Source organism: Propithecus coquereli, unplaced genomic scaffold, assembly GCF_000956105.1.
Source record: "Propithecus coquereli isolate 6110/MARCELLA unplaced genomic scaffold, Pcoq_1.0 Scaffold140, whole genome shotgun sequence".
NCBI lineage: Eukaryota > Metazoa > Chordata > Mammalia > Primates > Indriidae > Propithecus > Propithecus coquereli.
The window spans coordinates 1,374,172-1,400,047 of NW_012138303.1; the positions used below are offsets into that span (position 1 = coordinate 1,374,172).

Sequence of the window (25,876 nt, forward strand, 5' to 3'; positions counted from 1 at the left end):
GAAACAAGAGAATCTGAAATGTAACCGCTGTTCTCTCCTTTTTATCTCTATCATCTTGAGCAAATGAGTTAACATCTCTACTCCTCATTTTCCCCATATGTAAAATGGGAAGACTCTATTAATGGTCATCTCAAACAAAATGCTCCAAAGATAAAATGCTGATAACATATAGTAAAATGCTTTGTAAATGGTATAAAGGTTATGTATAAAAGGGATGAAGGAAATCATTATTTCCCAAATTGGAGTGGAATAAAAGAAGGGAAATTTGCCAGAGCATACCCCTGCTGGGATTGTTTAAATTTATGTGATGATTTTCTCTTTCCACCATTTTGAAGCATGGATTTCTGCAGCTGATCAGAACCACTAAACCAGAAGCTCACATTTGGCTTCTACTTTTATACACACACACACACACACACACACACACACACACAAACACACTCCATAAGCTCTGCCTGCTCTCACTTGCTCTGCCTGTTTTGCAAGGTGCCCAATCTGCATAAACCATGAAAATAAATCAACCAGGCAATGAGAAAAAGGCAACAAACCGTAGCCAAGGCCAAGGTACAAAACCCCACCCCTGTGAGGAATAGGTCATTAGGTTCCTGCTGAGAGTCACGGATGCCACCTTGCTTAAAATGGATTTGGTCACAGGAAGGAAGTCACCCATTGGTGGGGTCCCTCTCTGTCCCACTCCCCTGTCTTCTCCCCCCACCTTCAACCATTCCTCTTTCTGGAGGGTTGTTTATGTGTTCTCCGCACCTCCCTCTTCCCCTGCTCTTGCGTCTTCTCCCGCACTTTCTCTCTCTCTCTAGGCTGGGTTTAATTTGACACCTTGAGCTTTGGTAACGAGGTGGGGAGCAGAGCAGCCACAGCGGAATTCATTAGGCTCAACACTGCAGGGCCCGCTCTCTGTGCGTTAATGACATCGGAGGGTAGGGAAACGAGACAGCCACCACGCGAGATGAAATAAACATGAGGACTGTCAGCAGTGACAGCCTAAGCAAAGGGGACAAAATGAGCCAGGTAGAGACCTTTCCCCGTCCCCACAATGCAAACCGACAGCTTGCAAAGCCTCCCCCTCCCCACAGCCTCCACCCCCCCTTCCCCAAAGCAGAAGGGTGAGTAAGGGGGAGGGGGTGTGATAGAAGTGTGGATGGGAAAGAAGGAAAGAAAATACAATTAAATTATCATTGTTTTAACATACAAATTTCATTTATCAGTTTAATGGTGGCAGAAACCAAATTCATCACCCTCCTTCAGAGACAGGAGGTACCAGGAGGCTGGGTGGGGGGTGCATGCCAGGGCTGTGCTATGCCTGGGGTGTTCTTTGCTTTCCCTTCCCCCCCTTAAGCTCTCTTGGCTGATTTTTTTTTTTGCCCTGAACAACATCATTTTCCCACCTTCAACCAACATGACTCCATCTCTCCTTGTTACCAAAAGAATGCTAGATGGAAGAAAAGAAGGGAGAAAGAAAGCAGAGGTGGTGGAGAAAGAACAGAAATGCCACCTCCTGCACGTGTTTTTTTGCTTTATTTTTTCCTTGGGGTTGGGGTAGAAGGGGAGGAGGCTGACAGTGAAAATCCAGGCAGCGTGTACTGGACTACAGAGCAGCATGAGCTACATCCACGCTGTGGAAAGTCCTTAATGTGGATACCCAGAGAGGCAAGGGCCCAGTTCCCAGTTACCAGTCGTCAAGAGACAAAGACGGCTGTCCTGCATGGTTAACCGGTAAGGAAAGTTTCAGGCACTATGATGGCCTTCTCTTCTCCACATAACGCAGGAGGAATGGACTGGCTTATCAGACTACATCAGGGCTGCCTCCTCTTCCAATAGAAACAAGCCTGTATCTCCAGGAGCAAAAAGAAAAGTCTCCCTTTACTTACTTGAATTGCCTAAGAGTCTGATGGTTTCCCAGACTCCAAAAGGGGCTGACTCTGTCTGGTAGGCCACAATGTGAAGCCCAGGGCTCCTGTCTGTAGCCCTGTGTTTTCCCTAATCTAGTCTGCAGATCACACGGCCAGAATTGAGAGCTTCTCCTATGTACCTTCCCAGAAACCTTCAACTCTTTCTCCACCTTTCTTGAGAGGGGACCTTGGTGAGCAAAGCCCATACTTTAAAGTCAAATATCACTGTTTTCTTTGACCATGGACTTCTCACGCAAGGTTTTCAAAGAACATCCAAGGCTGGCGATATAGGATGAGAAGAGAAAAGAAAGCCGTCATATTTTTATTAACTAGCATTAAAGGGAATTCATAAGGGAAAGTACGTGAAAGCTGGATCAAGGTCAAAATTCAAACTTAGAACAGATCCAGCATGGCCATTTCAAGTTGTGTGAGTGTAAGTTGCCCTGTCACACCCCTGGCAGGGGGTGGGGCCGAAAAAGCTAACTTGGACATTTGTGACAGGGTCTGCCGCAGGGGTGTCATGGATAGCGGGGCCAGGTACCGCAGAGTGGGAGCTCCTTATGCTTGAACCTATAGAAACAATCTAGGCCACCAAGTGGCAGTGACTCCAAGCCACAGGTAGGAACAGGTAGGAACCAGAAAACTACCTGTTTTACACACTGGGGGAAAAAAACTGATACAGTTAAGACATCATCTTTTCTGGGGGCATGACAATTTTGTCAAACAGGCCCTGGGTTTAAAGCCTAAAGAGTCCCAACAAAAATGTAGTCTACATTAAAAACTAGTAGCACCTTCCTTCCCCGAGAGGCATGAAATAGAGGAGTCAGCACCTCACACTAAGCACTACAATCCCTGAAGGAAAGTGATCCATTAACAAAAGTGCGTTAGATATGTTTTACATTTAAAAGACTAGTTTTATTTCAAGCCAGAAACTATGATTGCAGAACACTTTATTAAGGGAAGGCGACACTCACAGTCCATTGTTCGGGAAGGCAATAGGTGAAGTGATTAAAAACATGACCACGTGAGAGGTCTGAACTAGATGGGGAAGCCACTCTAGCATGGGCACCTGGGATGAGTCCTGGAGCCCATGGCGAACACAAAGGTAACACCAGGGAGGCCTGCCACATTAGAATGAAAAAGGCAGAGAGCTTAGGCGACATCAGCGACACCAAAAGCATGGCAGTTAAACGAAAAGCATGTGTCCCATACTATTCATGTGAACTCTCTCACAATTTTATTTCCTTTGGCCCAGTTCTAATTGCAAGCTTGCCTCTGAGGCTAGAGGCCCTTGCATGTTTTCTTTACACTACACCGCCTTGCTCAATCTCTAAGGTAATCGTTGGAGAAGCTGACTTCTCCCCTCATGTTTTTCTCTCCTATCTGAAAGAAGAAAGCCAAAGGCCTGCCCACCAAGAGGAGGCAGCTGACAAACTCCCAAATCCTGGTCATTTTGACAGGCAGTGGAAAGAGGAGGGTGACTTAGAGTGAGATAAACAGGCTGGATCCCCTTCACCACTATTTACAAGTTTGGGGACCCAGAACAAATCATTTACCCTCTCTGGGCCTCTGTTTCCTTCTGTGTAAAACGGGGAGGATAACACCAAACTCTCTGCCTATGGGCCACTTAAATGTCCTACCTGTGATATCACTAGAACAGCACCTGTTATGTGGTTGACACTTTCAGGGAGAGGCAGGGAGTGAGGAGGTGGCCAAAGAACTCACCACAAAAATTCTGAAGTTTCCCAGCCTTGAAGTTTGTGAAAAATGAGCTACACAAGCCAAATGCACTACACTTACTACAAGAATAACCTATAGCTTGAAAATTTCAAAGCATAGTTTGAAATTCCCTTCCTCCACTGTTTATTAGGAGAAGCACTTAAAACCACACCCCCAATAATAAGCCCTTCTTTTCCTTTCTTTGGGCAGTCTCTGGGCATTCTCACCCTCCCCTGTTCTCATCAGGTCCCCAGTATTTCGCAACCCTGGTGCATGACACAAAAGCTGGGGTGCTTTGAGAAACTACGGATGTTCAGCACCAGCCCCCAGAGGTTCTGATTTCACTGTTCCAGGGTGGATCCAGACATTGGCGGTATTTTCTAAAAGTTCCCCAGATGATTTTAATGAGCAGCCAGGGTTGGAAACCACTCTGTACCAAATAACTTGTTATTGAAAGGTTTATGCATAACATTAAAAAAAAAACATTTTTATTACGTTTTTATTACCATAAGGACTTGGCGGAAAGGTTAGTTCTGCTCTCCTAAAAAGGAAAGCTCCTCAGCCTTCCCGAAAGATCATACTTGGGAGGGGCCTGGGAGGTACACTGGGTCACCCCCAGGTTATGGAGGAGGCTCAGAGAGGGAAGTGACTTTCCCTGCTAGCAAGAGTGGATCCCTCCCACAAAGCCCTGGGTCTTTATGGCCTTCCCCCTTTGGAAGGTGGCTAATTAAGGTGGCTCTGGGCTCTGGATGGCCAGCCCCTTCTCTCTGCTCTTCTCCTTCCCTCTTTCCTCATCCTTCCCAGGGGTTCCTCCTCCGCTGGCCCCCATTCCCAGCCTTTAGTGCTAAATGCTATCAGTGAAGTATTCCATACAGTGTCTTGAGCTCTGAGAGGAAAAGGGCCATGAAAATTTTAATAAACAAATAAATAATTCATACGAGGCACTGGTCTATTCTCTGCACCAATGGATTTCAAACATTTCTTAAAAGCAGACTCCTACCCATAAAGCCAAACAAATAAAATCCACGAAACAGAGGTGCAGGGGTTGAAGGCGTGGTGGGGGCCCGGAGCCTTGTGGGCTCGGCCCCGCTCACTGCCAGGAAGGCAGCCCTGGGACACCTCCACACTCTTCCTAAGGGCACCAACTGAATATCCCTGCACTATAGGACACCCCATGGTACTAAGTGTTTGTGGTGGGCAGTCCGAAGGATGCAATTACGTTACTTCACACATCCTCACCTCCAAAAATGACTTGTTGCAAAACAAGTACCCCTTTGTGAAAAAGAGCATGTACAGAAATTGGGTGGTGAGAAAAACAAAGAGACATGGTAGTGGTTGGACCTGCTCAATCCACTCAATTCAGAAATGGGATCTAAGTTCCCCCAAAACTATCAGAAAAATCTCTCTCTTCTCAGCAAGAAGGGAAATAGCCCTAACAAACAAGCATGAGTGTGTGTGATTCTCTACTTGTTATCTCTCCTGAAGACTTAGTGTCCCCAAGCCCTTTTTCCCTTCAGAAGGAAGGAAAAATGGAGAACAATTGGGAGAAAGAGGTCAGTGTGGCCACATTTCCTCCTTGGATGCATCGCAGGTCTCTGGCAGCCTGGAGAAGAGGGTGCCTGGTAGTCAGCCGACACGAGAAGCTCTGAAAACCACCTTCAGATTGGTTCCTTAATTCGTGTGGCTGTCAGTGACAAGCTTTCCCACTCTTGAGCAAACCAGTTATGCGGCAACCACTACCGATCCCTGTGGCTAAATTTGCCAAAACATCAGATTGATTATTTTAAATGATTTTTATATCATAGATGGGTGAAGATTGAAACAGGATGTTTTGCTTGTTTCTTTACTTGTTTATTTATTCTTTTAATCGCCATGCTGCTCCTGAACCAATTTCCCCTTCATTCTTACGCGCCAAAGAAATTCTGGCTTGCTGAAAAGACTAGGTTTGAACATCTAATAGCCTGTCAAGAAAAGAAGGCAAAGAGAGAAAAAAAAAAAAAAAATCCCTTCAGATTTGCATTTTGTGTTACTCATCAAAGCACTTTTGTTTGATCCTTGTAATTTTCCACAAAGCAGTTATCACCATCCCCATTTACAGATGAGATAATTGAGGCTGAGAAAGATGAAATGACTCGCACAAGATCACACAGTCCGTGTCTCCCGGGGCTTAGATCCAAGTCTTGTCTTTTTTTTTTTTTTTTTTTTTTGAGACAGAGTCTCACTGTGTTGCCCGGGCTAGAGTGCCGTGGCGTCAGCCTGGCTCACAGCAACCTCAAACTCCTGGGCTCAAGCGATCCTCCTGCCTCAGCCTCCTGAGTAGCTGGGACTACAGGCATGCACCACCATGCCCGGCTAACTATTTTTCTATGTATTTTTGTTGTCCAATTAATTTCTTTCTATTTTTAGTAGAGATGGGGTCTCGCTCTTGCTCAGGCTGGTTTCGAACTCCTGAGCTCAAACAATCCACCCGCCTCGGCCTCCCAGAGTGCTAGGATTACAGGCCTGAGTGAGCCACTGTGCCCGGCCCAAGTCTTGTATTTCTAAATGCAGTGCTCTACCTACCACACAACTGCTGCCTCAAAACTTCTAGTGCCCATTGTTAACTTGCACTGAAGTAAGTCAGAAATCACTGAAAAACTTTAATTCAGGAGAGTCATGTCACCATGGTGTTGTCATTTCTTCCCAGTATAATCTTACCACCACCTCGAATTTCCCTGCGGACAAATCTGCACATTAAGTGAGAGTGAGGTATGTATCCGTGTGTAGGCGCTGGCAAGAAAAATGGTCCATAAACTACTTTCAAAGGGCCACTTACTTTGTCCTAAATACTTCTATCCCAAGTCCGTCTGCCCTGGTTTTTCTCCCACCTCTCTTGTTCCAAGTTCTTTTTGATCACACCCCCCATACTCCTTAGCCCTAAGCCCCCCTTCCCTTCTGCCTTAAAATCAAACAGCCATGGAGTTTGTTCAGATTCCCTATTCATCAAGGAAATGAATTCCATATGCATAATTCATTTCTTTTGTGAACTTTTTTCCCCTTCAGGGAGTTAATGCTCCCCAGTGCACTGGGAACAGAGACAGTGACAGAAGGACCAGAGAGCAAGGGGGCAAAAATGCCTTTCCCTATATAACCAGGACAGATAGGGGCCAAAGGGTCTGGCCTCTGCTGGCTGACACCTTGAGCTCCACAATTCTATCTTACCAAAAGAAAGAGGGGAACCGTGTACTGGTTGTTAGGGGATAACAGGCTTCGTCCTAAGGGGTGAGAAGCCCAGGGAGCCCAGAGTCTTTTGAGGCTGTCGGCCTCATTTCCAAACCTAGTCGAAGACTCATGGGTAGAAAGAAATCGATAGAGTCCTCCCACTCCTTTACGTCTCTGCTCATATTAAAAACCCAAAACTAAACAAAGAGATATACACCGTGCCCAATGCATCATGTTTAACAGCTGTTGCATTTGGAGAAAAAGCAGTCCCTAGTCCAAAGTCAGATTTGAAAAACGGCTTTATTAAGAGAAAGATTTACTGTATCTGAACTCCAAGACTAGAAACCGGAGGAGGAGCAGCTGAGAGAGACAGATCTGCCAGACGGAGAGCCCAACTGATTCCACCAGCTGATGATACCTCTTGGCAAGAGACACTGACCCACACAGCATCCTGGACGTTACGGGCCTTCGATCATTAACTCTTTAATAACACTCTCCAGTCCCCGAAGTTCAAAACTGATTTAATAAATGGCAGAACAGACTTTAAGGCCAAGACGGAGATTTTATCCTAACACAGTTTATTTCTGCGAATTTACGTTAGTTAGCATCTGATTTAAATATTCTTAAAAATCTACCCTTCTTTTTGCTTTTTAACGTCCACCTTTTTTCTATCCCCATATTTTTTTTAAAAAGACTGATAAACATTTTAGATTTGAGAATTCCCGTGCCTAATTTGTGTAAGACCACCTCGTAGTTCAGGGTCTGCATCTTGGAAAGAAAGATTGGCAGGCTTTCCTTAGAGAAACTGGCTGGGACCCTAAAATTGTGGCACCCACAATTTTATGCACAGCTCCTAACATAGACTGCTCCAAAGATGCTACTTAATAAGTAATAATGAAATTTCATTTGGTACGCCCTTTTTTCTCTGTGTGGCCGGATATAGATTAGATAGGAAAAATCCAGCGAACTAGCAGGAAACAAAAGTGAATCCACCAAAGAATTGAAAGCAACAGAAATTTTACTGTGATTCCTATAAGATTAACTTTTACATACAAATAAAATCCCCAGTGGCTTTCATCTAATGTATGAAAACCAGCAAACAGGTGGCCAGCTTTTTAAAACCATCCACCAGAAGCACAGTGGAAAAGTGAGCACTCCATGGACAAGCAAGGGAGATCATCAGCATTTGAGGGACATGAGAAGGCCCTGATCCTGGCCTCAGAGAGCTTATGGTCTATTCAGGAAAGAAAGACTCGTAAAGGGAGTATCAAGGTTAAAGTTAAACCGAACCCAAAGAATATATAAATACATAAGTGAGTCGAGCTGTTCCCAACAGGTATCAGGGATTTCCAGCTATACTTTCCATAAGAGCCATCGGATTATGATGGCTTCGTGCAAAGGCTTTGGAGTCAGATGGACATGAGTTTGACACGCCACTTACTGGCTATGTGATTTTGGACATGAATTTAACCTCTCAAGCCCCATCTATACAATATATGCTATATTCTCAGTTCTTCATAGGATGTTTGTAAGATTGGATTAGATTAAGTTAGAGAAAATAATCTGGTGGTATGCACAGCATGGAATAAGTAGCCAGTAGATTGCAATTTAAAAAAAAAAGACCAAGGTATTAGCTGATTTACCCACTGAAAACAAACAGAGTGATGTAAACTGACATGGTGACAGATAACCTGATTTGGCACTAAGTGGGAGGTCACATTCTGGAACTTAAAAATGTCGCCCTATCTGCAGTGTGCCATGTATCTGGTTCTTACATGGACTAGATAAAGGGTGAGTCTAAGAGAATTAAAGAAAACAACCCCCTTCACCAAAAAACAAGCTTTTCCATCCCATTCTAGAGTGTAGATCTCTGAACCTTACCCTTCCTTTTCACTAGGTGGAACCTCCACCTAACATTCTCTCTTCCACCACAATACCGCGTCCGCATTGCTCTCCTTCCTATACCAAATACAGGCAGTAAGTGGCATCGCCCTGTCACGGGGGTACAGAGAGTGTCTGCAACGCCCCATTTAACTGCTCTGTGCTCCTATCTTCGGGCTTCATTAGCATATTTCAGCGGTGCCTTGATGGATGAAGATAGATGGGGCAACATCATCCTTGGCGAAATCACTGTTTCATCAAGGTTAAACCAGCCTCGAGCTTCACCACCACCTCCCTTTGTTTGGCTAGGTTTCTAATAACAAAATTAACGGCAGAATTAATGCCCAGGAGGCTCCCAGTGAAATATACTGATGGCTCCAGAATGAAGCTTTATCCTGAACCTCCCAGTTTATAATCCATCAATCAGTTGCTTCCATACTTTATCTTAAAATAAAACATCACAGATGCCTGCCTCTCTAACCTTTCATCTGAAACAACTGGGCTGGTTCACAGAAGAGGAGGCCCGTTACCTTAGAGTCATCACAGTGACACCAGTCCAAGCAGATAGCAGAGGTTCTGTGTGTCCCGTCTCTGTAACTAGACTGTGAGCTCCTTGCAGGCAGGTAATTTTTGCTCTATTTCCTTTTAACATCTCATGTCTATTTTTCTGCGAGGCAAATAGCACATGTTCACTAAGTTCTTGCTGATATTAAAGGAACTGTATTTACCATGATAAAAAAAACTAATCAAACCAATAAATGAATACCGAAGACTTACTATCTACCAAAAACTTCACAAGACAAGGTAATGTGCTAATCCTGGACCTCAGGACCTTAGGCACTGCCCTGACAAGTTTCAACATCACTTCTAAAAGACTTGGTCTCCTGAACAACCACTGAGACATACTTGAATGCTTCTCTACAACGAAAATGGAGAGATTCCCTGAATGTCCTGGTCTTAGGCCAAACTGAGAAAGAATGTAGGTGACAGCTGGGTAAAATGTCTGGGGTCATACCTGGGTTCTGTTTTTAGTTCCATTTCCTATGAATAGTCAGATCCCCTTGGCAAGACATTTCTACTTGCTGAGACTCAGTCTCCACAAGATAGAATAAGGCTGGACTTGGTTCCTTTAGGTCTGAAGCGGGGTTACAACTAACCTCTCACGCATACCTTCTCCGAGAGCTGGTGATGGCAATGTGGAAATGCACCTCAGTCCCCTGAAAAGTAGGCATGATGGAAATAAACAGTACTAGAGATGGGGCTTATCATATGAAAGCAGAATATTGCACATCTGGACATTAAAATAATTTTTTAGCAATATGAGGGAGAGGGAGACAGAGGAAAAAAATAAAAACAAACAACCAAAAAGCAGCGAGCACGTTATATAACTAATCAAGGCACTTTACCTCACTGGACCTCAATTTTCCAAGAGTATTTTTGAGGATCAAAGGCTTAAAATTTATCAAGTGCTCTAACTTCCTTAAAGGAAGGGTGTTAGCTGAATATCAAAAGTTACCCTGAGCATGTGAAACCAAACCCAATTTGTGATATTTGTCAGGGAAAAGATGCAAACCCACAGGCTCACATCATATAGAGGGGGTTGAAACTCAGCAGATGATAAAATCTCCTTCCTCTCAGTATTCTCTGACTTAGAATAAAAGCTGAAATTCTTGAAATCCACAAGAAGAAAGAGAACCAGGAAAGACACGGAAGACTTGAAACTGTCCCCTAGACCTGGTATCCTTGTGTCTTCTTTATGATTTGCCCCCTCAGTGAATAGCTGAGAGAAGGCCACTGAGCTGGCCTAGACCCCACGCTGCACCACAGGCTGCCTTGGGTGGCAACCAACGCTTCTGCCACCAGCCACACAGAGGGAACCCTGTTGAACTGGGCGGGAAGGCAGATCATTTCCAGGTCTCTCCAAGTGGGAGGGCAGCTAAGTCTTAGGCAGGAAGAAGCCCTGATTGCTTTGCTGGTCTACACTAGGTCACTTGGTGGCCTTCACATGTGAGCAGTTTCCTGGGTGCCATAGTGGGAGTTGCTTGACCCCCTAACCATGGACAGATGGATGAATGGGCCCCACCCCCACCTCTCCTCTTCTCTTTTCTTCTCTCTCCTTTCTCCTTGCCCATAACCGCCAAGTCAAACACTAAGATCAGTATCACAAGTCAGCTGTGGCACACGGCCATGGAATGTGACCATCAGAGGCAGCTCGGAGAGGACACAACTGCAAAAACAGGTGGTGTGGAATTTTAGAAGCACACTGCATTAAGCATTCTGCTCGAAGTCCCAGGATGGTTGCTATGAGGGGAGCTTTGTGAGGGATGGTCCCTCCCTGCCAGAGAGTGAGAAATGGTCAAGGATGATGGAGCCGTTCTAACTTTGAAAGCTAGAAGGATTCTGAGCGACCAAGCCCCTCCTTTGACAGAGACGTTAAACTATTAACATTTGTTTGCCCAGAATACTGTGGCTGTGTTCACTTTAAGATGCAGGAGCCACTGAAAATAAGTAAACACTACCCTTCGTGGTAGGGTCACCACATTGTTTCCAAGTACCTATGCTGAGCAAGGAGCAATCTGCCAAGTGGAGAACTTCACAGGAGTCAAAACTGGCAATTCCCAACCCCAGGCCAACCCTATGCTGAGAAAAGTCAATATTATCATCTCCTAGCAGAAGAAACTGAGGAATGAGAGTTCTTAGCAGGACTTTCATGAGATGACATCAGAGGCTGGGCTAGAACCCAGAGCCTTCCCCGTTCGAATCCCTTTGCCACAGTGCATACTAGTGGACATACAGGTGTAAACAGATCAAAAAAGATGCAAGGCCTTATTTCAACCCAGCTGACCCACCTAGTATATCCACCAGAAGCCACACTGCATGTCCAGGGAATGCTCACTGACCTCACAATTCTAAAGCCTAAATTTCAACTCCTGTAAGTGCCTAGAACCCTCAGACTCTGCAGTGACTTTCTACCCTCCTCCACCCCTCTGGCTTTGCCAGGGGCTTCAGCTACCCCATCAGGCTGTAGGATTTTGATCCCATCTTAGAACCAACAGTCTCTAGGATTCCAAACAAATAATCTCACTGTTATGTCTGTCTCGTCATCTGTGAAATGGGAGCAAACCATCCTAACTGATTCTGTAAAGATTATCTAAGAAACCACTAAAAATAAATTAATGTATTCGAGGTCCCCAATGAACCAAGTCCAGCATCAAAAGAAGAGAGATCTTCCATCTTTTCTAACCCAAATGGAGGAAAATAAAGGTTCTGCATTTGGAAGGCTAAAACTGATGTCAAAAACGAAGATGTTGAAGATTTTAATAAACAGAGTAGCTACAACACTCACCTTCTCTCCCCAGTTTCCTGCTCCTTAACCACTGGGAGGAGACTAACAGCAATAACTACTTTTCACTTGCTGCATGCCAAATGTGTCAACAAACTCATGCTTCTTTTAACCTTCCAGCCCACCCCATGAAGCTAGCTATCCCTTACAGACAAGAGCACTAAGAGTCTGATGGGACATGTAGTTTGCAGAAAGACACAACACCGGTAAGCAGTGGAGATAAGGACTGAACTAGGGCCTTCTGATACCAAACCTGTACTTTGGCTACTATTCAACTCCTACACAGGAAAACAGGCAAGCAGTCCTCATCCCGGGAAGGGTAGGGGAGCAAGCTTACTCCCTTTTTCTTGCTGCCAAATAATATCTTCCTTAAGCATTTAGTTCCAAACACTTCCAATGCTCCATACACACAACTGCCAAGAACAGTGAAGGCCGGCACTCTGACCTAGGAGGCCTCTGCCAAGCAAGCCTCTTTAGAACCGGTAGTGAGCAGGTGACCTCATTGAGGAGGGTCACGTGTGAGGGTGACGGTCAGAGCCAGGAGAAAGGGCAAACCAGCAGGGATCGCCTGCCTTTAGTGCTTTGTTCCTCAGGCCCCAGAGAACAATCAGTAGTCACGCTCTGCTCCACTTGTCTTTTTCACTCGCGGTGTGTGTGTGTGTGTGTGTCTGTATTTATCAGAAAGTTGGCTGTTTTATATTCACATATGCAGAGGAAAGGCTCACCAGGCTCAGTAGAGGCAGCCCCCAAAAGGGTTTGGCACTTTTCTAAGATTCCTCTTCTGGCTTAAGAGTCAACCTGCACATGCACAATAACTTCAAAGGGGAAACTGAGGAATGCTATGCAAAAATCAGTGCTCAGCCCTAGACAGTCTGGAAAACAATCATATTCAAACATACAATTGTGTGTGTATCCACCCTGGTTTATAATGTTTCCCTACATCTCATTGTGGCTAGGGCAGAGAGCGACCCATAGAAGCCATCTGTATTTTCCAGCAGACCAAACAGGAAGAGGCGCAGAAATCTGTGCAAGTGACCACGCTGCTGCTGTTGCTAGGCAGCATGATTATGTCCATTCCCTGCTGCTTGGCAACCAGCATTTCCCATCACATACACACACAGCCACAGCAGCAGTACGAGTGCCCTTAACTATTGTCTTACAGCTTTCAAAGAAAAGGCCTGAATTTCTAGAGAACTTAGAAGCATTAATAGACCCCTCTCAACATTCCGCTGATATCCAGATGGCCACTAGAACACGATGGCCCCATTTAATCAGAAAGTGTCTCTTTGGTGACACTTGAGTTTGTACCCGATGGTTGCACAAATCTTCTACTGAGTGCAGTGACGTGCCAGAGAGATGAGAAGAGAGCTTGAGATGGTACGCTCAAACTTGGGAAGAAGAAAGCCTGTGCTATCTGCCCCATGCCTCAGAAGAATCCATTGGTGCAATAATCTTTCCAAGATCAGCCATCTAGTGGACTAGGACAAAATAAGAGAGCCAAATGCCTTGAATGCTGATGTTTCCTTCTGTGATCCCCAACCAAACGTCAGTGGAACTTGGCATGCCTTTCCTAACTGAGGGCAAAATTGTCCTAGTCACCCAACCTCATTGGTCACAGTCTGCCAGCTTCTCAAAGCAGGGCCAAAGTCATCACCTTATTGTTCAAATCAAATAGCTGCCTACTGAATAACAGGAGTCCCTCAACCTGCCTCGTGCCTTTGAGTGATAAAGAAACAGATGCCTAAAATCCCACAGGAAGTTGGCATCCCAGTGGGCACTCGAACTCAGACGCCCTTGGCTTCCAATCAATTGCCTCAACCACCACTGACGAGCTCCATTGCTTTCATGCTAGACTCACGTAAGAAAAATGTTAATTCATTTTTCCTTTCAGTTTAACTTTAGCCCAACTTTTTAATATGTTTACTTTTCAAATAATCCCTTTAGGAGGGTCCATATACAGTTCTTCTCTGCCTACCAGAGCAAGCAGTCTTTTAATACTATCAAAGGCATATGCATTCTCTTCTAAATCTCTCTATAGGAGTTTAGAAAATTCTCCAAGCATTATTCCAATTGTACTCTGAATGCAGTGAGATCATCCAAAGTGATAACCTCATTGGTTATCACATTATTTTCTTCTCAGCCCCAGCTGGAGAATTTTTCCCCTCATTAAAATTAACGAGGTCAGTTTCCCAAGCTCAAGATACTGAGCACTCCTGTTGGTGGAGTTTTGTTTCTTAAATTGAGCTACAGTTCTATAAGTGCAAAGTTATACTAAGCGTCATTTACTTTATTGCTGTGCAATAAGAAACCAAAATGGAAGTCCTAAGCTATCCTCCTAATATATCCTACACTTCAGTGGCCACATGCAAACACACACACAAACCACACATCCCCAACTCGGCCATGGTTTCTCTGCATTCTGGCCACAAAAGAAACCTCACTATGGTTTCGAATCAACAGCTTGGTGGAAAATATAAAACACTCAGGCCTTCTAAGTGGCCAGGGGATTTAGTGCTACAGCCAATTTGAGAAGAAAGGCACAGTCTTCCCAGGCATTTGACAAAGCCATGGTGTCCGTGCACAAAGTAATAATACAAAGATGCAAGCAGAGGGGAAGATTCCTGTCTCCTTCTCAAGCTCCTCTCTGCAGCCAGCAAGCAAGTGACCAGACATCCAAAGTTTAGTGCGGGCTTAGTCAACAGTCATAAAACACCCCAGCCCCACCAAAAATCAAGAGGAAATACTATGGTAACAAGTAAAAGATATGTGTCTAACAGTACGACTCTGGTGAAAGGGAAGAGGAGGAAAGGACTAAAATCAAAAGCCAATTTCATAAATGAGGTGGAAAGGCACTCTGCAAGGGAACTATAAATACGCACATCCCACATGCAACAAGCACGCTGGGCTCATGCACCTTGTTCCAAGTTGAAACAAGATGCTTTCAAGATGGGCATGTAGAAAGCAAAATAGCCTTGTTCAGACTCACTCTCTCTGTCATCCTTTCAACATCCTTCTCCTTGGTTAACCCAGCAAACTTTGTTTTCTCCCTCTTTCTTTTCTCTGTCTTTGTAGACCTGAGTTTCAATATAAATAAAATCTAACGGTAACTGAGATCAAAGCGGGTGGGGGAAGAGAAAAAGATGGTGGGGGCTAGAACTAAAGCCTAGAAGGCACTGTCCCCAACTCTAGGCCACCAGATTTGTCCAAGGCCCATTTACCCAGGCTGGGCAGGGAAGGGGGGAGCTTGCAACGCCCAAAGTCCAATCAGAAATAAGGGAGGAACCCAGCCAGTCTCATGTGACCCAGCACAGGAAGCCAAGTCTACAGAAAATGAGCTGTGCTTGTGAATAAGGTATACTAAGACATCTCTACTGAGCATGCCAGAGAGAGAGAGAAGGAGAGAGGGAGCGAGCCAGCCAGGGAGAAGGGAGTCTATCTGAAGCAGCATCCTAACGAACCTTAATAAGTTAATGCAGAAGTCCTCCCAAGGAGTCTGGCTATAGGAGACACTGGTCTCTACTGAATCAAAATCTGTTATGCTGTAATATAATAGATGTAAATTAAAACAGAAAATCTATCATGCCTCTAATGTACCCTGATGGCTGAGTGTGTGGATCCGTCCGAGGAGAGGCACGGGAGGAAGGGTGATATATGGCGAGGCTGGATGGAGGGCGAAAAGCGTGGCGAGACGAGCGGGAGAATGGCGCAGCCCGCGCGCAGCTCAGACCCAAGGGCAAGAGACGAATAAATGTTGATTAGTGTTGATTTTGTCCGACAAACGCCTGTCGAGTGACAGTTGGGCTAAGCTGCACTGAAAGAGAACCATTAATCTTGGTCTGGTTTAAGTAGAGTATATTAATTTGTGTCATTTTTACTAAGTCGCACTGAGAAAGGCCTCTTACTGCTTTGCATTTGACTGCTTTGGTGGTTTAGCCTGGTTCCCTTCCCTCCCCCTTCCCCCCCTCACCCCCCACTTCTTAAAACAGATACCATGGTGGCAGCGGTGGCAGCAGTGAATTCAAATGACACAGCAGGGGAGCAGGGGACTGAGAGCTCCTCTCTTGGATTAAGAAAATAAACTCCCAGGGTGTTGGCATAGCAACAGCATTTCAGATGAACTGCTATATATTCAGTGATTAATAAATTAACATTTTTTACAGTTGTTCCTCCTTTTCTCCCCACCCCCACCCTCACATACCCCCTTCCCCCACACACACTTCAACCCTCCCTAAGCTGCCTATGAGAAGAAGGGAGGAAGGCTCAGAGTACTCCCAGCCTAAGAGGCAACTCCTGCCCACTGTTCTAAAGACAGATGATGACATGGCCTCTTGTCACCAGAGGCTGTGAAGAGGCTTCAGGACCCAATGGGCAGGTCTCCATGGAACCATGCACACGTGGTTCATGGAGCACTCTCCAAGATACTGACAGCAGCAGGCCCCACCCCCAAATTTGGGGGTCTTTCTAAATCCTGACAGGCTAGGAAATCGCTAAGAGTTATCATTCCTCCCAAAGAATATCCCCCTAACACAAAGACCCTAAATAATGCCCGAGGGCATCCTGACCTCTCACAATTATGCAGGATAAAAGGAGCCGGAGCCCATGGCTTGGTGCTGTTGTATTAATGGGAAACTGACATTTACTTCGCTTTTGAGCTCACAATCCTCTACCAGACAGGTCAACTCATTTGAGCAATTCATATTCGAGAAACAAAATCCAACTAGCACTGTAACAGGAAGGAAAGAACAAATTGATTTTAAGCACTGCCATGGTAGTCTGGTACAGTTTCAACAGTAAACCAAGTTTAAAAAGCACTCTTTTCAAAGCCTTCATGAAATAATATATGCTTAAGGAGATAAGGAACAGGGAAAGGGTAAATTTTGTTTTCCATAGCTCTTACCTGTATCAGGTAACCATCCTGTTAGTCCAAGCTAAGCTTCCGCGGGTGTAGAGCCGGGCGGGGTACTGCAAAGGTCAAAGGCACTAACCTTGGCCTTCGGCAGTCACCTGGCCACTACATCCCACAAGAAGCCTCCTGCCAAATCTCCCAGAAACTACACAGTTATATGTTCAGGGAAACCAGGAGGAAGAATACTCCGTGAGCAAAGTATGAGCTACCTCCCAACAAGAAGGAATAGCCTTATTCTGTGCAAGTCCAGAAGACAAAGTCAGCGCTAAAGATTGAGCATCACAGGTGCTGGGGGGATGGCTCGCAAGGAGGAAACTTGCTCACCAGCTGCGCAGCAGAAAAGCTAGAGAACATTATCCAGGACTGTTACAAGACAGCTCCTCCCTCAGTTGAACAGGAGATTAAATCGCGTAACCTTTAGGTAGCTCGAGGCCTAGGAGGGTGAAGGAAATAAATAACAACAACAACAAATGTACTACGAGGCTTAACATGTGCCAGGCACTGTTTTAATTGATTTGCGTGTATTAACTATGACATAGATATTTATGAAGATACTACTATTATTCTTCCTATTACACACAGTAGGAAACTGAAGCAAAGAAAATTAAAGAATATGCCGAAGCCTCCGAGCATGTATGTAGATGAAGGAGCTGAGACTGAAACCCTGGCAGTCAGCATCCGGAGTCCACATCCTTAACCACTACATTATACTTGTCCTTGTGCACTATATGCCATCTCTGGGGAAATGCCCAAGTCGGTCAGTATTCCTGATAATGTGTTCCGTTCAAATCCTCCCAGATCCAAGAAAAAGCCCACACCGAGGCCCTTGAATAATAGCGAAATAGACCTGGCAATGAAAACACTAGCACAGAAAATGATGTAATTATTAATAGTATATGGGGGTGGGGAGAACGGTCCTCAAGGAAAAAAATAAGTAACGTCATTCATTTGAGAACCCTGAGATGCCGTGAAAATGTAGTACAGTGGGCTCGTCAGGAAAACCGGTTTTGAGTCCCAGCTATGATGCTGACAAACTGTATGACCTTAAGTGAATTAATATCCGCTCTGGGTTTTCTTATCTATAAAACAACAGGTTGGGGATTTCTAAAGTCTCTTCCAGTTCTTAACCCTATATGAGCAGCCCTAGAGTCCAAGCACCATAAAAGCAATTTCCCACTGTTTGGATGACTTCCAGATTCGCCCTGATTACACCCTTTTGTGCCTCCATGCTTGCCTTTCCACCACCAGCAAGGCTGTGGAGAGCACCAATGAGTTCATGGTTACATGAATACGTTACGTGGTTCATGGTTCATGTTACGTGGTTACAGTATTCTCTACACCATAAACACCATGCATATCCGGTGTGTCCATACCACTGCTTCTTCCTAATCTATTCATCATTACAAAGGCCCAGTTGTCAGTGTGTTGGGAAGCTGATATAAAGCCATCAATTGGCCGGGCACGGTGGCTCACGCCTGTAATCCTAGCTCTCTGGGAGGCCGAGGCGGGCGGATTGTTTGAGCTCAGGAGTTCGAAACCAGCCTGAGCAAGAGCGAGACCCCGTCTCTACTAAAAAATAGAAAGAAATTAATCAGACAACTGACAGCAGCAGGCCCCACTGAAAATATATAGAAAAAATTAGCCAGGCATGGTGGCGCATGTCTGTAGTCCCAGCTACTCGGGAGGCTGAGGCAGGAGGATCGCTTGAGCCCAGGAGTTTGAGGTTGCTGTGAGCTAAGACAACTCCACAGCACTCTAGTCCGGGCAACACAATGAGACTCTGTCTCAAAAAAAAAAAAAAAAAAAAAAAGCCATCAATTGAGAAAAAAACTCAAACACAGGATTTGTGCAGTGCCGAATCCACAGTGAGCATTCTGCATGTTCTACACTGACGTTACATCTAGAATTCCTGAAATTATTTGTAGATTACGAAACTCTGTATACTCCAGGTCACTGATAACTGGCTTTCCTCCCACTCCCAAGCCCAGTAGGAGAAAGGCTCTGCTATGAACCCGCGGAGAGGTGCGCCAGCTCTCACTTCTCTGACCTCAGAGCCTGCCTTCCTCTCCCACCCTCCTCTGAAATCAGAGTATCTGAGATTTTAATTCCTTGGGAAAACGGGCGGCACCATAAGAAAAAAATGCATAACGAAGACGAAGGGGGCCAGGACAGCAGAGGCACTAAATGATAATACCCCCCTGCTTTGTGGCTTCGACTCCAGCGCGCCATGTCAATGAGGTGCTGTGAAGGCTACTAATGTCTAGGCCACGGCAAGGTCCCGTGGTTTCAGGGCAGAGGGATATCAGGTCAGCCCCAAGTAATCAAAGTGATAACAATAACAATATGAGTATTTGTCCAGAGAGGGGACAGCGTGAAGGGAATCACATTAAATCCAAGAGGACTCAGATAAAATGATGCTAAGGGTCAGGCTGACTCTAACAACAGCCTGTGATTTGTGGCTTATGCCTCTACTCTAATTTGCCTCTCTACGGCTGATGGCCCATGAAGGTGAGGGGTGTTATTGAGTGTTGCCCAGCTCTGCTTGTGGAACAAGCAAGTCACAACGCTGCTCACCCAGTTCCTGACTCTGCTGCAGCCAAACTGTCTTCCAGAACAACGTTTCGAAAGACGAAAATAGTCAAATGTGGACCAAATCTGTTTCCAATTCCTTAATTCCTATTACTTTCCCTCACGTGCTACAACAGCCGATTTACCTTACTGATTTCATATACACATTAATTGCATTACCCTTATTTATTTAAAGTGTATCTGGACGCATCTGTCTACAAAAACAATGTCTTATTTATATATTATCCATTGTAGATTGTAAACAGTAATGGCAGGGACTATCTTTTTTCTATCACACTTGTAAATATGCCCAGAGGCTAAGCAGCAATGAGCCTCTCCAATAACTAAAAGAAATAATGAATTAAGTAAGTGGACTTGTCACTCTCTATGTGGATTATTTATGCTTTGCACCTTATCTCAGTAAAAGGGTCAATGCAGAATGATAACTCTTACTTTCCTCTTTTTCTTAATTTTTTGCCCCTTTCTCCAGCCCCATGCTTTTATTACTTGAATCTAAGAGACACATTTTCTGACTTCTCTGTGATGCTTGCATCCAAAGCCATTTAAGTTTGTTCAGAAAGCACTTTGAACATTGTTGAAAATAAAAATTGCCCGTCCACTGGGTTTATGAAACTATTTGCTTTGTTTTAACCTTTCATCTAGCAACTAAGGCAGATAGTAACTTTTAAAGGTAACCTAAAAAACAAAACCAAAAAAAAAAGAAAAAAAAATCCAAAAACAAAAACAATCATAATGAGATAACACGTATGTGCATTCACCCACAAGAAAAGGGAACGACTTTTTGTGTTAGTAAGGTTAATATATTGCTCCTTCTCTCACTCTCCCACCGCACACCCACAACGTCGGCCAGGTCTCCGGGGCTCCCGGATGTGTCCATGTCCTGCTATTTCATAATCCACTCTGTGGGTGACATCACGCATCGTACCTGAAAAGCTGCTGGAGCTCAAACAGCCACCTTTATGGTAAGGTGAGACTTGCTGACTCTCAGGCTCGTGTGTGATGATGCCAAAAGTTCGTCATTCTTATTTTACTGTGAGTTATGAAGGGAATGATGAAGCACATCATCAAAGCAAAGATCCAAAGATTGCACAAGAGAGTAATTGCCAAGTCCCTAGTAGGGGCAATGTGACTCAGGAAGGAATTTGGGCTTTGAGATCAGAGAAACCTAAATTTTTTTACTTATCAATTATAGAAGATCGGGCAATTTAATCAATCTCTCTAGGGCTAAGTTTCCTCATCTGTCAAATGGGGATAATAATCACTTTCAAGGTGATTCTATGTACATTACATCCATTATCTCATTTCATCTGCTTCGTACGAGCCCAGCACATGTTACCTTTCTCTTTTACCTAGTATTTGGGCAACAGAAAAATGATATTGAGTATAATATTACAGTGTTCCCTGGTTGATAGAGGGATTGACGGCAAATTGCTGATCGCTACAGGAAGCCTATATGCAAAACAGCACACCCACTCGACAAATATGTGAACACCGCACAAGCCCTACAAGTTAGACAGTCCAAGTGAAGATCTAAAACAGAACATGACCCGTCTCCTGAAATGCCATATGACTCACCAATGTAAAATTCCTCACTCAGACTTTGGAAACACAGAAAAGAAAAATATATTTAGGATTCCTTTTCACGTCATCCAAGAACGAATTATACAATCTTTCTGTCTATGCCCATGCCAAAAGACTCTTCAGGTCTGAATTCTTTCCCCAGTAACAATCACTAAAGTCAGCCGTGTAGTATTTCACGAGTATCCCCCACAATGGTCACAGGCACTAGCTTTTTGATTGAATGTGCAAAATGATATTAGGGAAAATTTTACATTGTTTGGGGGTTGTTTTATTCACCTTTCTAAAAAAGTGCTTCTATTGATAACATTTCCCATATCATCTGTGATTTTTGGCATACTCATTTATACTGTCTTTCAAAAAAGAAACCGTCAAAATATTGCCCATATAAAACATATAAATACATATAGTCATATATACAAGCATCCCAAATGTAGTAGAGATAACGGATTACAGAAACTCCTACCTTTTATCAAGGAGCTGGCAAGCCAACCTTCTTGTTGGAAAAATAATTAAGAGATTTGGGAGGTACAGTCTCACCACCTGTCAACATTTGCCAAATGATCTCTCCACTACGGCTACATCCATGTTTAAAAGAAATGTTGAGGAGGCTTGATGGGAAATTAGCTTGACAGTAAAAAACCTTTTGAACAATATCTATTCTAAAGAATCAACTAATTATGGCCAAGCTGAAGTCCAGCTGGGGGCTGGGAGATGTGGGTGTTCATCCCATCTGCACCACTAAAGGATGTGTGACCTCCACAAACCACATGCCCCTTTGGGACTCAGTTTCTCCATAAATGTAATCAGTGGGTTGGACTCAATTTTGTGACTCTCTTCCAGGACTAACATTCCATGATTCAAAGAGAAGGAATGTCTGCTGGAAGAGACCATAAAGACATAGAGAAAGAACCTAAAAATGAATATGGTAACCTCGTGAAACTGTGTCTATGAGGGAATTCCAAAGAGAACTTTGGTATGTACAGGAAGAGCTGTCCTCACCCTTCCGTCTGGCCACAGTATTCACCATGCACCCAACCACTTATAAAGCTCCATATTTAACTCAAAATGCTTAACACCAACTTTTCTTTTTTCAATTTTTAAATCTTGATTATCAGCTTCTTCTCATTCCTTGGAAGACAGGTCCATGGAGACACAGCAAATGATTAATGTAGGGACAGACACAGCAGTCTAATAAACAGAGCCTCAGGCATAAAAGAGAAAATAGTGCCACAGATGACCAGGGTATGGGCCACAGCCCTGGCCCCAGCTCAGTGTTTGAGGTCAGTCAAAACAAGCATTGACTTAAAGAATCTTGCATGAGGATGTCATTCCTCTCTACTCTAAGAAACAATGGAACCGTTGCCATGGCAACAAAGGTACTTGAGAGGGACATGAGCAAAGGGAGACTTAAAAAGAAAAAGACAATATGTGGCCTAAACAAAAATATGTGATGGTGTAAGGGGTGCCGTAAAGCCTTTATTGCCACTTGTTAAGGAAGACCTGTATAGCTCACTCGTGAGTAATAAGGCGGTCAACCCAAACTAAGGCACTAAAAATTTTATAGCACCCCACATATCATATATATCTAGATAGATCGAGAAACAGAGAGATACATATATAAGGAATCTCCACAGATACACTCGCAAACAACACAAGCGAATGTTGCTACTGATCTTGGAAATGCTATCTTCTAATAGAGTCATTACATTTACTAATATCCTTAATTTATTGGCCATCAAATTCCACATACCATCAATTCAGTTCCTAAAAGGTTCAGAAAGCTCAGCTGCAAGAAGGATCAGCGATGGTTTCACAGGGAGTGCTGACCAGCCAGGTGCAGAAAGCCAGAGCGCCCTGTTCTAGTGAGGAATCCACAGCTAATTTACTGTTTCGTAGTTGGAATAAATGCTCCCTACTGCCATCAGGGATTGTCAAGGTGGCAGCGGGGACTAGAACAGAGAGACCACCGCAGCCCAGGGCAGGAGACAGGAGTCTGTTGTGTTGCACATTTTATATCCCTTACTTTACCCAAAAAATATGCTCCTGAAATATCAGTTGTAAACTGATGTATAGTCTCATTAGAAGACTATAGGACTCAAAAACTTAGAGATTTAAAGTAAACCTGTAGTAAATCCTTTTCAAGTAGAATTTTAAGAATATTTTTGTAAAGTAAACATTGACTTTTTAAATCCCCCTCAAATTTAGTTTCTTACAGGTTTTTTCAAAGTGAGGTATTCATAAACTCAGGGGATTTCACTGGGCATTGTGCTAGGAACAGTGTCCCCAAAAAGCAATCAATGTACTTCTCTCAGTCACCTGAATCTAAAACAGGTGCAGAAAGATGCCTTCTTGGGGTCCATGCTCTATTTATTATAACTCCCAATTGCCAATTTCAAATGCATGGTCACAGCAGGGAATCGGTGTGGAGGCTTGATCCTGCCCATCTAACTACTTCGCAGTGATGTGGGAGAAAAACGAGATTACATGGATGGAAGTGCTCCAAGCTCATTGGAGAAAAAGTACTGTAGAGATGCAATGTATTGGTATTATTATTTCTACTGAGCCATTTCTGAAGCACAGACATGAATGCCCGCCCAGCTATTAAAGAGAAAATGATACCCGTCCCCCTAGAAAAAGCCAAGGCCAACTCCTTCTGGAGCTCCGAAGATGCGAACAGCCTGGCCCAGCTTCCGCAAAACATCTCCATCACACTGGCTTCCTATCTCTTGAGACTTCTTTCAAGAGGAATATTATTTCCTTTCACTGTTATTCTGACTTTCCTGTTCGAGATGCTGATGGTCCATTCTCAAATGCTGCCATCTCCGATTCTGGCTTGAACATGCATGGGCTTCAGGTGACACAATGATCAGGCCAGGCAATTGCCAGCCACACATCTGCACCAACACACTCAAAATCAATAGGGCATTTACAATAATGGAAGTTCGACAGCTTCCATTTTGTGAAGTATTAAATGTGCCAAGGGCCTGAGTTAAAGCTCAGGCTACTGTAAGTTATACTTCCTTTAAAAAAATTAGCAAATGGTTCATTTTTCCTTAAGGGAAAAAAAGGGGGGTATTTTCAATTAGGTGAGTGGAAGGACAAAAGCTCCAAGTGCATTTTGCTGAAGTTATAAGTGCTTCTGAAACCCCTCCTGTCAAGGCGTTAGTAATACAAGATTTAAGATGCCCAATTAATTTTTTCCAGCCACCAGCCAAAAGTAGATGCAGGAGGAGGTTAAAAGCTAAGTGTTTAATTAATATTAAATTTATAAGATTCTCTATCACTGAAAGCATTGTAAAATTGAAAAAGCAGTTAATTTTACGGTTGCTGTGTATTCCTCTGCTTTGATCTTTGATCTATGATATAAAATCACCAACTGTAAAGATTCCCCAGCTTTATTATACCTGTTTAATGGTGAGAAGGAAGGAAGAGAGGGGGGAACCTACACACGTGATGGGGAGTGAGGCCCCGAAAGTGATCATTAGTGTTGATTAGAAAACCTAAATACGGAAGATTGAGGAAATAGCCTTTGACTAAGCCACACATTCATAGACAAGGCGTACGCATCTTGCCCACTCTTTACACCCTATTTTTCTAGAATTTTAAGACAGGCAAACAGCATTTAGCAATCTCTGGCTTAAAACAAAACACTAAAGCAGAAAAGATTTAGGCTGGATTGTGGCAGAATTTTCTGAAATTGGGAGTTGCCAAAGCTTAAACTCTTCGTTGTAATAGACCACGGCACTGCCTTTCCTACGGTTAGAAATTTTTAAATTAGAAAAGTTTGTGTCTGTCTTGAACAGTCCATATACCGACTCATTCTACGCAGGGCTCCATCTACTGACTCACCCACATGCAGACACCCAGGCCTAGAAAAGAAACACTCAGCCCTGAGCAATGGACCCTCTTTAATCAACGGCATTTTCAAAAGCCTGTACTGATAAAGGGCAATGGGATAGGAACCGTGTTAACCGGGAGGGAAGCCTACTACCGAAAATGCTATCCTGGGCAAGGTTTTCCCTAGGTTTTGAAACATTGTATTTTTGCCATCAAGACAGATGTCTGGTTCCCTCAATGCCAGCCCAGGTCATGAATTCCTTACAATTAAAGGCGGAAAAGGGATATATGCATCTCAAATAAACTGAACATTTAACCTGCAAAGGCATCAAATACTTACTTGCCTCCCCCCTTCTAAGGAGGGTGGTTGCACGGGGGTGGAAGGTAACAGGGGCTGGACGAGGAGGTAGCAGGAGAGGAGAGTTCTTCCTGCCTAACAGAACTTTGTATCCTATTCACCAGAAAGAACAATGGGGGGCATTTCCGACTCCTGGCCGCCTTGGATTCTGTCTCCAATCCAGAAACAAAGACCTATTATGCAGAATAGATTTTACAGAAAGGCAGAAGGAGGGTGAGGGAAATGGGATAATTCATGTGAGGTGTTTTTTTTTTTTTTTTCTTTTTTTTAAATCCCATCAGGGATCTCATTATAATTTCATTATTAGCAGAAAAACCAAATAAGTGGCAAGAAAAAGAATCTCAACTTAATATTAACACACACACATACACACACACACACACACACACACACACACACACACACACACTCACACACACAAAGATGAAAGATCTTCTGAGCTTCAAAGAAACTGCTAATTTTCCCAGCTTCAAACAACTCGGTGAGAAAGACGCTGATAATGAATGTGCTTTTTCCACTGGCTCACTTACAAACTTTTCCCCTGTCTGTCTCCC

General features: G+C 44.0%; 1 protein-coding gene across 2 annotated transcripts in view; it reads right to left on the bottom strand.

The window, feature by feature from the left end:
• Positions 1-25,876, bottom strand: part of PBX1 (pre-B-cell leukemia homeobox 1) — a 291,506-nt gene that overhangs the window by 206,313 nt on the left and 59,317 nt on the right. The window lies entirely within an intron of this gene.